Source organism: Lepidothrix coronata, unplaced genomic scaffold (genome assembly GCF_001604755.1).
Source record: "Lepidothrix coronata isolate B3197 unplaced genomic scaffold, Lepidothrix_coronata-1.0 Scaffold81, whole genome shotgun sequence".
Taxonomy (NCBI): domain Eukaryota; kingdom Metazoa; phylum Chordata; class Aves; order Passeriformes; family Pipridae; genus Lepidothrix; species Lepidothrix coronata.
Genome location: NW_016690261.1, coordinates 2,907,050 through 2,921,049, shown reverse-complemented (window position 1 = coordinate 2,921,049; position 14,000 = coordinate 2,907,050).

The following is a 14,000-nucleotide window of genomic DNA, read 5'->3' as shown; positions in this document are numbered from 1 at the left end:
CTTCAACTACTAATAAAGAAGATTCTGACATAGTGAAAAAGGAAGCATTTTTTCCTGTCTTCTTTATTCTCTGCTTTTGTCTTTTTCTCATAGCTGTTTTTTTCCACCTAACACATAGCCAAGCAAATTGAATTCCCTAAAGAATGAGCTGGTGGACCCTGAAGTGAGATCTGCTAATATTATGGCTAACAGAAGAAAAGAGAAATAATTCTAGACTAAATGTCAGTATGCTATTTTTCTCATCAACAATATTTTTACATTAAGATTATTTGACTGTTACTAATTAAAATAGTAGTCTTCATCAGAATGTTCTGCTGCTGGGTAAAATTTTCTCATTTCACTACTTTTAGTTCTTGGAGTTCAAAGCAGTAGAATGTCAGCTTTTCATCTTATGAAGCTAGAATTGTTCCTTTCTTACTTTTTTTCTTCTAAAATGCCTCAGAAAAATGCATGTATGTGTCAGTGTCCCAGTACCACTATAAGCCCAGAGCAGGGAGAAGGATTGCAGGTGAAAAGGGGAGCACCTGAAGAGCAGCACAAAGGAATTCCATCTTCTTTAGCCAGAAAGTCAGTTTCATCTGGGGCCCAAATTAAATGTCTCTATATCCATACAGATAGCATGGGAACTAATAAGAGAAGCTGGGGACATGCATACACCTGCAGGGCTACAGTCTTGTTGGCATCATGGAAACATGGTGGGATGGCTTCTATGATTGGAGTGTTGGAATGGAAGAATACAGATTTTTTAGGAAGGACAGGCAGAGATGAGGTCCTCTATGTCAAGGACCAACTGGAGTACATGCAACTTTGTTGATAGATGAGGAGCCAACCAAGAGTTTATGGGTTAGGATAAAAGGGAGGGCAGGGTCATGTGCCACAATAGTGGGAGTCTGCTGCAAATTGCCTGACCAGGAAGACACAGTCAATGGGGCCCTCTATAGAGAGACAGGAGTTGCCTCAGGTTCATAAACCCTTGTCCTTCGACAACCCCGATATCTGTTGGAGGGACCCAACAGAGTAAGAAAAGTCTCTCTATTTATCAAAACACATGTGGTTTTTCCATTCCTGCTTTTGTCCTCAGCTCTCACCCGTCCCATCAAGGAAGGGCAGTGACTGAGCAGCTGAGAGTGAGTTTGGTTGTTAGCCAAGACTAAACCATCACAGAGTAGAAAACATTTTACAAAGTAAATCTGACATGATCACAAAAAAGAAAAAAAAAGAAAACAAAAAAACCAACCAACCAACCAAAACAAAACAAAACAAAAACAACAACAACAACAACAACAAAAAAGAAGCAAGAAAAGAGGATTTTAAAAGTATCTCCAGAAATACCTGATGCAGTTAAAATTCTTTTGTGATGTGGACATAAAATGATGGTTGCAAAAAGCTAGTGTAAGACAAATCTATAGAATATTTATACACCATTTTATTTTCTATTGGACACTCATGCAAGGCAAGATTTTGTCATTTCGCTTTGCTTTCAAGTTCACCAGAAGTTTAGAAATTACTTAAGACACAGTAAAAGCTTAGCCAAGAAATTAAGAAAATAAGTCTTTCATAGAAACTAACTAGTGTTTCAAGAGAACTTATAAAGAAACATCAATCGTGAAAAAGGCAATCACATATATACCATAAATTGTCTTGTCTTTCACTGTCAGGATGTAGATATCCCTCAAAAGGAACAAAAGAATTCTTCTGTCTTGAGATTGTGTGAATCACAATATTGAGCAAAAAAACACCCTATGAAAGACATGCCAAGGACTGAAGACCATCACCTATCCCAACAGCCCCCACCCGCAAAGAGAAAAATATGTCAAATAATGAAATGCTTTGCTCAAACTCTTCAGTATTAATTTAGGACAGAAACATCACTGACCAATACCTGGAGATTACTGGCAAATTTAGAGAGATTTCTAATCATGAACATCAAGGTTAAAATTGAAGTGACATCATGAGTAAGAGATGACGTTTCATTCCACATCAAGTAAGGAAGAGATACCCAGAGAGAAAGAGACAGGAACTCACTGGGCAGCCAGTTACTATGTCCAGTGTTGTGCCAATGCTTTCCTCACCTGAGTTTGAAGTAGCTCTCTTCCCAAAAGATGTATCAGCAGAGAATTGCTGAGTGAAGGGAATTCTCGTTTCTACTTCTGCCATGCCCTTGCATATGATAGTGCAAGGATAGAGTGAAAGGTTCATGTATGTTCAAATTTCCCCGCATGTGGAATTCTTAGTCTTTCAGATGCAGACAAGAAGATGGAGAACAAAAACACAGCTGGGTACTTGAAAGTGTCCTTTACATATGAAAGTTAGTATGATCCATTTTTATTTAAACTAATTTCAGAATTATTCTCTTGTGTTTCAAGTGATCAATGCCATTTGAAACATAATTCTATTTAAAATTAAAATATTGATGGTATCCTATTATATCAGTGTCAGTCAATTATTCCTTCATATTACCTCAAGAATAATGCATAACATAATTTTTTCTTGTCTGAATAATTAAAGAGGACCAGAAATTCAGTAATATTATTCATTTTGTAACAGAAAAAACTATATGGTAATTATTAAATATGAGCAATATTATCCATTCTATATGAAACAGAATGTTTAAACCTGGAAAATAATACTTTAATCAATTAAAAAGTCACTCAGATAATGATTTTTCTCAAAATACATGATATGACTTATTAAGAGCATGAACCAGAATTTGTTGTAGTCAGAGAAATAAATACAGCTGGTATAGAAAAGACCTCTGTTTCTATCCCAGAGATCAAGATACCATAAGAAATAGCTATAAAATGTACAGTTGTTTCATAAATTTAGTTTATTTCTTGCTAGAAGAAAGGGATTACTGTGGCCAATCTCATAATATTAAACCTCAAGATATTTTGGACCTGTGTTCTTTGTTAGTTTTAATGTGTCTTCCCTTGTCACAGCTGCTACATTTGTACGCTTTTAGAGATAATTTTTAGGTTACAGTGTTGCTACTTTAAAGAGTAGTAAACTACTATTTCTGGCTGAATCTCCAAAGTACCTTCAGTTCACCAAATGCTCACAAACCGGAAAACAAAAAGGTTTTTCTTTGTCTCTCTCTGTATGTGTGTAAGTTTTTTTTTTTTTGTTTTGTTATCACAGTTCATTGCAATTGGGCTTGGTTTTTTGTTTGTCTTAAGATTTTGGATGTCATACATCACCACAAGAAATTCTGGACATAGTGTTCAACAAAGCAATTCTAATGCCATCTGTCCTGGACTCAAATGCAGTATTTTAATAGTGTTCCAATGTGACCAGTTGTTAAATCATAAAGAAAAAAAAAGGTAATTACTGAAATAATGAATGCATGAATAAATAAATTTTTAAAAGTAGAAATCTTAGGAAAAAATACTGTTCAAAGCATACAGGGAAAGGGAATCCTTAGATTTTATTAAAAAATTTAAAATACCTTTGTACCTGCTGCTCTTGATTTAAAATCATTTATATTCATGACAAAAACTACTTTTCTGGGATACTTCAGTGTTCTCCAAAATGTTACTCACATTGTGAAATTCATATAGAATTCATCTTAACTAAAATCTTGTCGTTAAGAGGTAGGGATATAATCTAAGCCATTTGTCTAGGTTACCTTGTACTGAATGGAAAGGTAGGCATGATTTGTTCCTTTGAGACAACTCATTTCCTCTGAAATATATGGGATGGATTTTCATCTCCAAGTGACTTTTTATTTCAGCCAAATATAATAGGTGTATAAACACACTATGTGGGTAGAACGAATGCCATTTACTTTAAGCCTCAAAAATATCCCAGATTATTTTTCCAGTCTCAAGTTAGTACAATTGTGCCACAACTAGCTTTAAGTTAGCTGTTTTCCTATCACTCCCCAGTCTTTTTTCCTTTGTTCCATTTGGCAGGTCTTTTAGAGCTCTAAGTTGTTTCAACCACACAGTGACTGGTAAATATAAAGAACTCTTTACCACTGGAGTTGTTGCCAGTGTGGAAATAACTCGTTGGATAACTGCCAGCTGAAAACTTTTGTTGGTCCTGAAGTAGACTATTTTCAAAAGATAGTATTTCCTTAGTGAAAAGAATAAGAAAAAATGGAAATATTTGATCAATTGTCTTTTGGAACTCAGAAGACAAACTAAGTAGCCCAAAAGACAAAGTGGCATCTAAATGACTTCAAAATAGATTATGTTTTTTTAGGATATGGGATTTTTTATCTCTTAGAACATACTTTCTAAAAACTGTGTTTCTGTTTCATTAGAAGCAAAGTAATTTAACTCTCACTGCCATGCTGAGAAATGGTGAACTATCAGTTAAAGGCAAGAGATACTTGAAATGTATAAAAGGACAAGAAATCAGTAAAAGAGACTTGGAAGACAAATTAGCACTTGAGTAGAAACAATATGTATGACACCAGAGAACACTGCCGGACCAGGAGGGAAAGTAGGGAACACAATGCTTACTACCAAGGCCAATATCCATAGAATTGTAGAATGCTTTGGATTGGAGGGGACCTTATAGATCATCTAGTTGCACCATCCCTGCCATGGGCAGGGACACCTTACAATAGACCAGTTTGCTCCTATGAAGGCAGGCTGAGAGACTTGGGGCTGTCGAGACACCTTCCAGAGCCTAAAGGGGGCCTGCAAGAAATCTGGAGAGGGACTTTTTGCAAGGGCAGGTAGTGACAGGATAAGGGGTAATGGCTTTAAACTGAAAGAGGGTCTGTTTAGATTGGATATTAGGAAGAAATTCTTTGTTGTGAGGGTAGTGAGACACTGGAATAGGTTGTCCAGAGAAGTGTATGCCTCCTCCCTAGAAGTGTTCAAGGCCAGAATGGAGAGGGCCAAAGGAAGTTGGACTAGATGACCTTTAAAGTCCCTTCCAAACCAAAGTATTCTATGACTATATAAAGACCAAGTATCTCAAGTTGCAATTGGAAAAATAAATTTTATTTTTCCTCTCATAAGGGATAAATAGTTATAAGGTACAGTAGAAGTCTGATGACACAATATTGGCATACAACACTCCAAAGATACTGTGTAATGAATAATAATGACAAATTAAAAGCAAAAATTGATTCATATGATCAAAAAAACCTGTAAGTAGAAGAAGGAAAAATGGGATGAACCTAATAATCACAAAGTAAGACAAAAACATGGTGGATGCATGTGGGATGATGTAAAATATCTGAGATGATTGGTATGTTAGACATGTAAGGATGCCATGCTAAAATTTTGCGGTCTTTGGGACTGAATCACAAGCTGAGCAAAATCAGAAAATGCAATTCAATAAAATTGTAGTAGTAATCTAATGGAAATTTCAGATAGTGAAGCAGTAAGTAAAGGGCTTGATATACAAAAAGCATGATAGCCATCTTACAACCTGATAGAAGAAAATCACACTTTAGTGATGAATACAGGTATGTATTTCTTGATGTTTTAGGGATTTTATATTTGTCCTCATGAATCAGTAGTTCACTTGCTACCAAAAATGAACTTTATTTTTCAGTCTGAGTTTTGATCCATGTACTTGAATGTTTTGAATGAATTTGACTGTAATCTGACGGATTACCTAAATAGAAATACATTTTATTTTCTCTTTTACTATTATTTATGTGGTGAAACATGTTATTTTGTCATCAGTTCTAGTCCTCACAAATTCATAATTAAAAATATCCTAAATGTAGACCCATATTTTCATTCATTCTTCAAAACCCTCAGATGAAAGAGGGAAACAGGTTTCAGGAGGAGGGATTGCCATATGGAAAGCAAGTACAAGAAAAGAGCAAACATAGAATAAAACATATGGAAAAATGTCTGTATGGAATAAATTAAGTTAGCCTTATGGAAGTTATCTTTGGCCTCTCCTGACTTTTATTTATGTCTCCGACTAGCAACTGCCTACATCTTATCTTTTACCAATGCTGAGGAAAGAGAAAAAAAGGAATTTAAATGAAATTACAGGAAAATAAACAAAATGTGCCTGAATGGAGAAATTTCAGTTTTTTGATGAGATAACCTTCAGATAGAACAGCATAAGAACTCTGGTTCAGAGTACACATATGCTGCCATTTAAAATGACTGAACTTCTTGAAAACTCTTTAAAATGTATTACATGCTACAGAATGATATTGTTTCCACCAGTAGCAAGTTAATTTTGCATTATGTTTTATTACTTCAAATAAAAATACTGAAAAGATAAGAAAAACATTTCATAAATTGGGTGCTAGATTGCATGATCTGGATGTTTTTGTAAAATAGAATTCCAACATCAGTTTTCTATGACTTGTTGCTAAAATAATGAGAAAACCAGGTAGTTTATTGAAAATGTTTTCCATCCAGCACCATGTTATTTCATATTGTATATATTTTATAAAATTATATAACTGGACATACAAATCAATATAGTATATTTTCTAGTAAAAATATTGTAGGTAAGCAAGCAATACATTATATTTCAGACAGTGTGGAGTCTGAATAATCTGGACAATTACGTAGCTATTGCTATTTGCTGTTTAGAAGATATTATCCTTCTGTAGTGCTACTGCACTACAAAAAAGAAAGACAAGAAAAATAAGCACCATTTATAGAAGTGAAATTTTATGGCAAACAAAATTTTATATGTCAATAAGAACATGAAAATTATTTCACTTTCTTCTATTTTATTTTCAAATAAGGAATAAAAGAAAAATATAGATGGTTAGAATGGAATCCTAATGACACCGTTAACTACTGAGCTATGTTTCAGACACCTTTTCTCTGTGTGGATGAACACAGGAATTTTCAAAATATGCCATGAAAGACTGCAAGTCTATCAAGACAGGTGTGTTAAAAATCACATCTAGTTATAGGTGTTTAAATATAAGGTCTTTGCACAAGTATATGTTTAAGTTTTTATAATAGAGCAAATATGTCTAGGGTTCACATGAGCAGATGCACACTGAACACAGGCGATAGAGCAGAGAATGCTAGCCACCTTATTCTAAGGTAGAAATTTATGTGTGATTTTTATCTAACATAGTTTTACAGCTTCATTTGAGATATCCAGAATACCTGCCATCTTCCACTTGCATTCCAGAAATCCACAAGACTACCACTTGGATCGCTGTCATATTGCCAGCCTTATGTGGATTTCTTGGGTATCTTAAGACATTTCAGACTGCACTAACTCTATGTCTAGCAAATTCAATCAAATATCTAGTTGGATGCTGTCATATGCATTTAGAAATCTCCATTGAAATGCCTTAATATATGAGCTCATTTCCATCCCAATGGACCTGGGATGACATTATTAACTTGGAAATAGGTTGAAATAGGTTGAAATATGTTCTTGGAATAGAAATAGAATTGTCTGATTGCAGATGAAAATCTGCAATCTCTACATTATTTCCGATTGACAAAAGCTAATAAACTTTATGCTAGCCAAATGTCGAATATACTTTCTCCCAATGATTTTCTAACTGTACAGTTCTGGCATAACCACTATAACATTGCATCTATCATTGTAGTGGCAATCTGTAGCATCTACTTACCTCAGGATGAATATGCAACTTGTTGCAATGCTAGCTGACAGTTATCTGCTTTAGTTACATTACATTATAAACAGAACTCAACTACTAAGTGTAAAGAAAACAAGTAAAAAACATGTAAGGTAAAGAAAACTAAGTGTAAAGAAAACCTACAGAGATGATTTTTTCAAGTAGGTATTCTTCCTAAGAAATATTTGAAGAAATGTGGGTTGAAAATAATTTAGTCCCAGTGGAGCACCAGAAATGCTAACTAGGTTGCAGAACTATACAATTGGTAGATATTTAAATGCCAGGTTGTTTAATTCAGTATTGTAGGTGTTATTTTGTACACCAAGACACCTGGGTTGGGTAAAATCACCTTTTAGATCTGAATCTGAAGGAAGACAGGGCACACAAGAAGTATTTACAACTGGTTTATAGTAAATTTAATAATTAGTGCTATTTTTTTAAGGGTATATTTCACAATAATGGATTAGATGTCTCCTAAGTGAATAGGGAAATGGAAAAATAGGAAACATTGAAACTAAAAGAGGCACACATCTAAAATTCTTACTGTCAGGAAGACTCTGATAACCCAATACAGCTTCAACAAAGCATCTTCGAGTGGCTAGATAACTCCAGGCTTCCTACTTTTATGTGACTAAGTTGTATCTATAGCAACAGATGACTGGCCCTGTCTGTTATTTCAAGAAAGGGAGCAGAAAATCTTCCTTCTCCTGCCTGTATTCTTGAGGTGGATGGGTTGGTAATAAAATCTTCTAATTTCCAACACCCCTCCTCCCCACACCACTTCAGTTTGGAAAGAATCCTGGCTTTGCATTTTTTTCTGGCTAAGTTCTTTTAAGTACTTCTAAGCAAAGTTCTGTGTGTGCTTTCAAATAAGCTTAACAATGCCAAAGCAAATCTTTGACACGAACCTCAGTACTGCTTGTGATATGCACATTCCGAAAATAACTACAGATATGGACTACTTGGGGCACAGTTATGTACAGCAGCAGTTGTATCACATAATTTTAGATTTCATCAACATACACAACTGTATATACACTAAACTTCATATCCTTATTCAAGGATAAAATTTTAAGGAGAAAAATAGACATCTCTTGGGTACAATTAATATGATTTAAATAAAATTCTATTTTTTAATTACTTAAATCACTTCCAGAAGTGTTATTTTGTTTTTGTTTTTTTTCTCATAGACTGTCCTAAAAGCAAGGAATCAATTCAGGATATCACTGTGCTGTTTGAGACAACCTGGAACATGAGTTACACACCTCGCACTTAAGACATGTGATAACTGACTTTCTGGAGGAAAGAAAAGAGGCCAAGCTAGATAGCCCCCCCAAGAAAGAAATCTTAGGTAATAATCATTCAAGGCAACAGAAAGTTTCCAATGATGATGGGTCACATGAAGACTCGTCCTTCATATGTGTCCAATCTGCTCCTATGTTTTGAATCCCAAATGTCACTTAAAAAGAGAGCCATTCTTACAAGTTTTGTAGCACATGCAATAGTCTCATGTGAAAAAATAGTGTTGTTTTTTCTAGTGAACACTGCCTAATTTTTAAAAGAAATATTAGGACTCTTCTGTTAATTATGTATCTAAATTCTACTTATGAAAATCTGTTTCATATCTCAACTGAGTTTAATTTATTCAGTGTTTATCTAAATGTAGAAATATGAAATTCTTATATAATACACAGCAGTTTTTTAGGTAGAAAGGAGTTATACAATTGGGCACCACTGTAGTAATCTTCTTCAATAAGACTTAGAAACTGATCATAGCGTTATCATAGTGTTATAAAAAATTATTTCCCATTCAACCAGATTCTTCTATTTGTTAGCAATTGTTCCTCTACTCCCAGGAAAAATAAAATTCAAGAAAGCACAATCAGAACTGTAATGTAAAAGATTATCATAATAATTTTGCACAGTAAGTTGTTTGACTGGAATTGATGTAATTGTTAAGAATATTGAGCATCATGTACGCTGTGTCTTAGACTTTTAGGACTTTCTTAGACTTCTGGCTTTTATATGACATATTCAGTGGGGAAGGAGTTGGGTAACTTTAAAGAGGTTTAAAGGGTTATCCTGTTTATTTTATCTGAATACCTAAACTTCTAGCTGAGCAGAAGCCTTCAGAAGGCCTTTAATAGCCCTACTTTGTTCCACTAGCTAGTTATGGAATATAACCACTTGGGTTTTATTAATAAATTATTTGCTATTTTAGGGCAAGTCAGGCACATAAGCTAGACTGCGAGAAACTTTATCTAAGGTTTATTCCTTATTTGTCTCTGTTTCAGTATCAATTGCACTTTCAGCATAGCCCAACTTTATCTTCGTAGTGGCATGAATTGCCTGATGCTGTAATTTTAACTTCTTGATTTTAAATGTCATGGTTTATCTCTTGTATTGTTGATATTGATCTTGCCAATATAGGTCTCTGATTTTCAATTAATTACACATCATTAATAAATCCATAATTTGCTTTGATCCTCATTAGAGTTAAACAGTTTGAGTTGAAGAGCATGTACCTGCAACTATACCAGTACTAGTTTACCAAGTATTATCCACATGAAAAAATTGCTGACTACATAATTATGCTTCCCAGTCTACAGTCTAACACAGAACAGCATATTCATATATTTTTCTGGCAAATAAATCTGCCTTAGTCTCTTCCTCTGCCAGAGAAAATGCATTAATTACTTGACATGATTTCTTAAGTTTTAAAAATATTCAGGACTAACGCTAGCATGTTTACTGCTCAGTTTTTCTGTTGCAGATATCCAAACTATTCATTTCATCTGAATACAGTAATACCCGAACTAAATATGCCTCACCTCTTTTTTAATCGTATGTTTCCAGGCTATGAAAAAAACCAGTAACTCATGGCAAAGTAAATTATCTCAAAGAGTCTCTTTCTGTAATTCATGTAGCACAATAAAAGTTATTTTCCTGTCTCTTCCCCGAACCTTCTCCAAAATATCAAAACTGGTCTTGAATCATGGCAGAATTTTTCTGAGATGCTTTCACACCTGAATATAACGCTGTATTGGTTATGTCAATATTGCCAATATCTGAAATACCCATTGCAGAGTTTCCAAGAAGTTTACTTGGTGACTTCTTCTAGGAGTGACTTGGGTTTCTGATAGTTTGATTATATCTACAAAATGTCTAAAAACTCATTGAACGTTTTTCTAAATTGGAATTTTCATTTCTACTTATTTTCTTTTGAGAACAGATAGCACTGAAATATTATCAATTTGTCAATGATCTTAATAAGTAACAAGTGGGATTCATGAGACTGAGAAATGAGTCCTGCAGCACTTCATAATAATACAGGCTCCACAGTTTTGTTTTTATTTTTAATTTGGTTTATTAAAATTCAGCCTCTTTTCTGTTTATGAATCTTGTTTACAGACATTTTTGGACTTGATTTTATGGTTCTAATATAAAGATACCATTCTGTGAACTAGTTATGTCAGTGTAACCAGAACTCAAGTTTCCCCATGACTCTAGACACTAACAGCCTGAATTCAGACTCCTGAACTGACTTGGATGGGTTTTCAAAGAGTTTGAATATATACTGTTTCCATAACACAAAACAGGGACTATAGATCCTCAACATTGTTTTTAAGAAACAAACTTCTCTATACCTTTGTTACATCAATTTTTAGTTCCTACTGTCCAACTCTGTCCTAATTCATGTTAATATTGTTTCTTTCAGTTTCCTCTGTAGCAAACAAAATTAGAAACAGTTTATGTTCACACTATATGTTTCACATAGTTTTCTGTTAAGGTACATCAGGAAGCTGTTGGAACAGCTGGATGTATAGAATTTAAATTATGACAAGACACCAGAAACATAATTCTAGGGGATTTTTGTTCCAATTTTTTGCATTATGGTATTCTGTACGTTTGGCATATATCAGAGAATAATTCCTTGGGGAATCTGAAGAATGATTTCCTAGCCAGCCTTGAGGACACACCATTCAATATCCAGAAAGAGCTTTAATGACAGTGGAAGAAAAGCCTGGTTTATTTCACCAGTTGCAATCTGCTCTAATGACAGAATGTAAAGCTTTGTTAAAGCATCAGAAACACAAATAAAATAAGCTATGTCTTCTGCCAATACTTTCTACAGTAGCAGGTGAATGGAAAGAAAATAATTGAAATCCAAAGTCAAGGATAGCTGCTGAGCAACAATTTAAGCAGTGTTTTGATTGACTTTTGTAGTCAACTTCCCGATTATGTAAGCCACTTAATTATTTTATCAAACCTGTACTTGAAGGGAGGTGAGACTGCAGAATGCTGTGTATGATCTCATAACTATGCATTCTTTGCTCCACTTCTCTTAAGCTCATATTGATTTGTATATGAGGGTAAGCATCTTCTTGAAGTTGATCTACTAAACGTCACAATATTTTGAAATAAAATTAACACACATTTCCTCAAAACCCACCATCCAGAAAGCAAACAACTCCGTATAAAACAACTCCCCCCAAAAAAATATTGAAATCTGTGACTCCTGTTAGGGATAGGAATTTCTTTCATGCTTTATGCTACTTTGTTACTTGTTATGTCCACAGGTTGTTTAGCTTCTACAGCAAATAGAGAAATTTAATTTGTGCAACAGGACCATCTGTTGAGATTACTGTGTTTACTAGCTCCTAGTCATCCATTTTTATGATGGTAACTCAAAAACATTCTTTTTGGACATATGTTTCCATTCACTAGATACTAACTTTCAAGTCATAATAGCTTTGGTCCCCTTTTTCCTTTTTTTAAATTCTTTGATGGAAAGACTTTGTCTCCATTCTGCTACTACTAACTTGCATCACTCAGATGACATATTCTAATCTGATGTGGCCGTTATCTCACAGATGACGTGAAACTGCATAAACAGCTCTTTCAGAAACTCCTGTGGCACACATAGGCAAGGGCAGTATCCACCTTCATTTTATGACCAAAGGACTACCGAATAACATAACCCGTAGATACATCTTGACACCAGCCAGCTGTCACTCTTAATCTATACCCAAATTCACATGCAGCTGAAAACAGAAAAAATTATATCAACTGCTATTTTGGTTTTTCTGCTTCTGTTTCTATATCAGTTGATTCTCATTCCACTCCAACAGTTCTTACTTCCAAGGATGCTTATAACAGTACTATTTTATTTCTTTAATTGGTATTTATTGGTTTCAAAAATAACAAAAAGAAAAGCTACAGGCTTGGTGATCAGGAGACTAGCTGACAACTTAATCTGCTTTGGAAATTGTTAATACAGATCCAGAAAACAGTCTATACATAGTTGTCAGTTTTTAGAAGTGGATATTACTCAAGTGACTTCCTTTTGGGTGGAGAAGACAAATGAAACTAACAGCAAACCCTCAGAAAATCATGTCCTATATGACCTTGCCTTTTGCTCTAGCATATTCTAGCAGTGGATTTATGTACTATAGATTTGGAATATCTGTATTAGAGAAATCCAGGAATTTTGTAACTGGATGTCAAATACCACTAATTTTATTCACTATGTTTAATGACTTACTTTGCAGAACTTCATAAATAATTTATATCATCTTTTTTTTAATCTAACTCAGTCAAAACATATAAGCACATTCTGGTTTAAAAAATTGCATTTCATGGAATAGATTGTTTTCAGAAGTTCTAGTTTGGCAATTGTGATTTTTTATAAAGTATGGGGGTGGTTTCATAGCTTTGGATTTTTAGGATCTTATCTATATTTCTAGCGACTAAATACATGTCAGCAGTTTTACTCTCAGTTCTCTAATAATATTATTTGAATGTAACATAATGTAATTAATGTAATATATATACATACATATCTGTATGTGTTTGTGCTTGTGAGAATGTTGCAATATGTAATGTCTGATGCAGAACTACACTATAATAGCTTTTTACAAAAAGCTGAACATTGTCAGTTTGCCCATTTTTAAAAGAACTGCCTCCAACATCACTTAAGATTCTGGATTATAGACAAATAATTTTGCATTTTGTGTTGAAATTTTTTTGGACAATAAAAATATTTCTTTTCATATTTTAGTATCATTTATTCTCAGAAAATATGCAGAGTTTGTCCTCACATTTTTAGCCTTGAAACCTGGAAAACATAAACCATACTTTTATGAATCCCCAAAAGAATTGTTTTTCTTTGGAAAAGTTGTGAGCACTTCATAGGACATGTCTTTATGAGGCACACCACTCAAAAAAAAAAAAAAAATCTTCAAGATTTTAGGAGCAATCCATACTTCTATCCTCCAGACAGTAAAGCAAAATAGCTACTCTTTTAAATTATTATCTTACTTAATATTTAGTATGCCACTGCCATATTAACAGTGAAACATCTCTTGCTAACAACATTCTAAAACGTTTCCTAAATATATATTCTTCTAAATATATATTCTTCTTTGGACTAAACCTTATAGAAAACCTTAGCAAA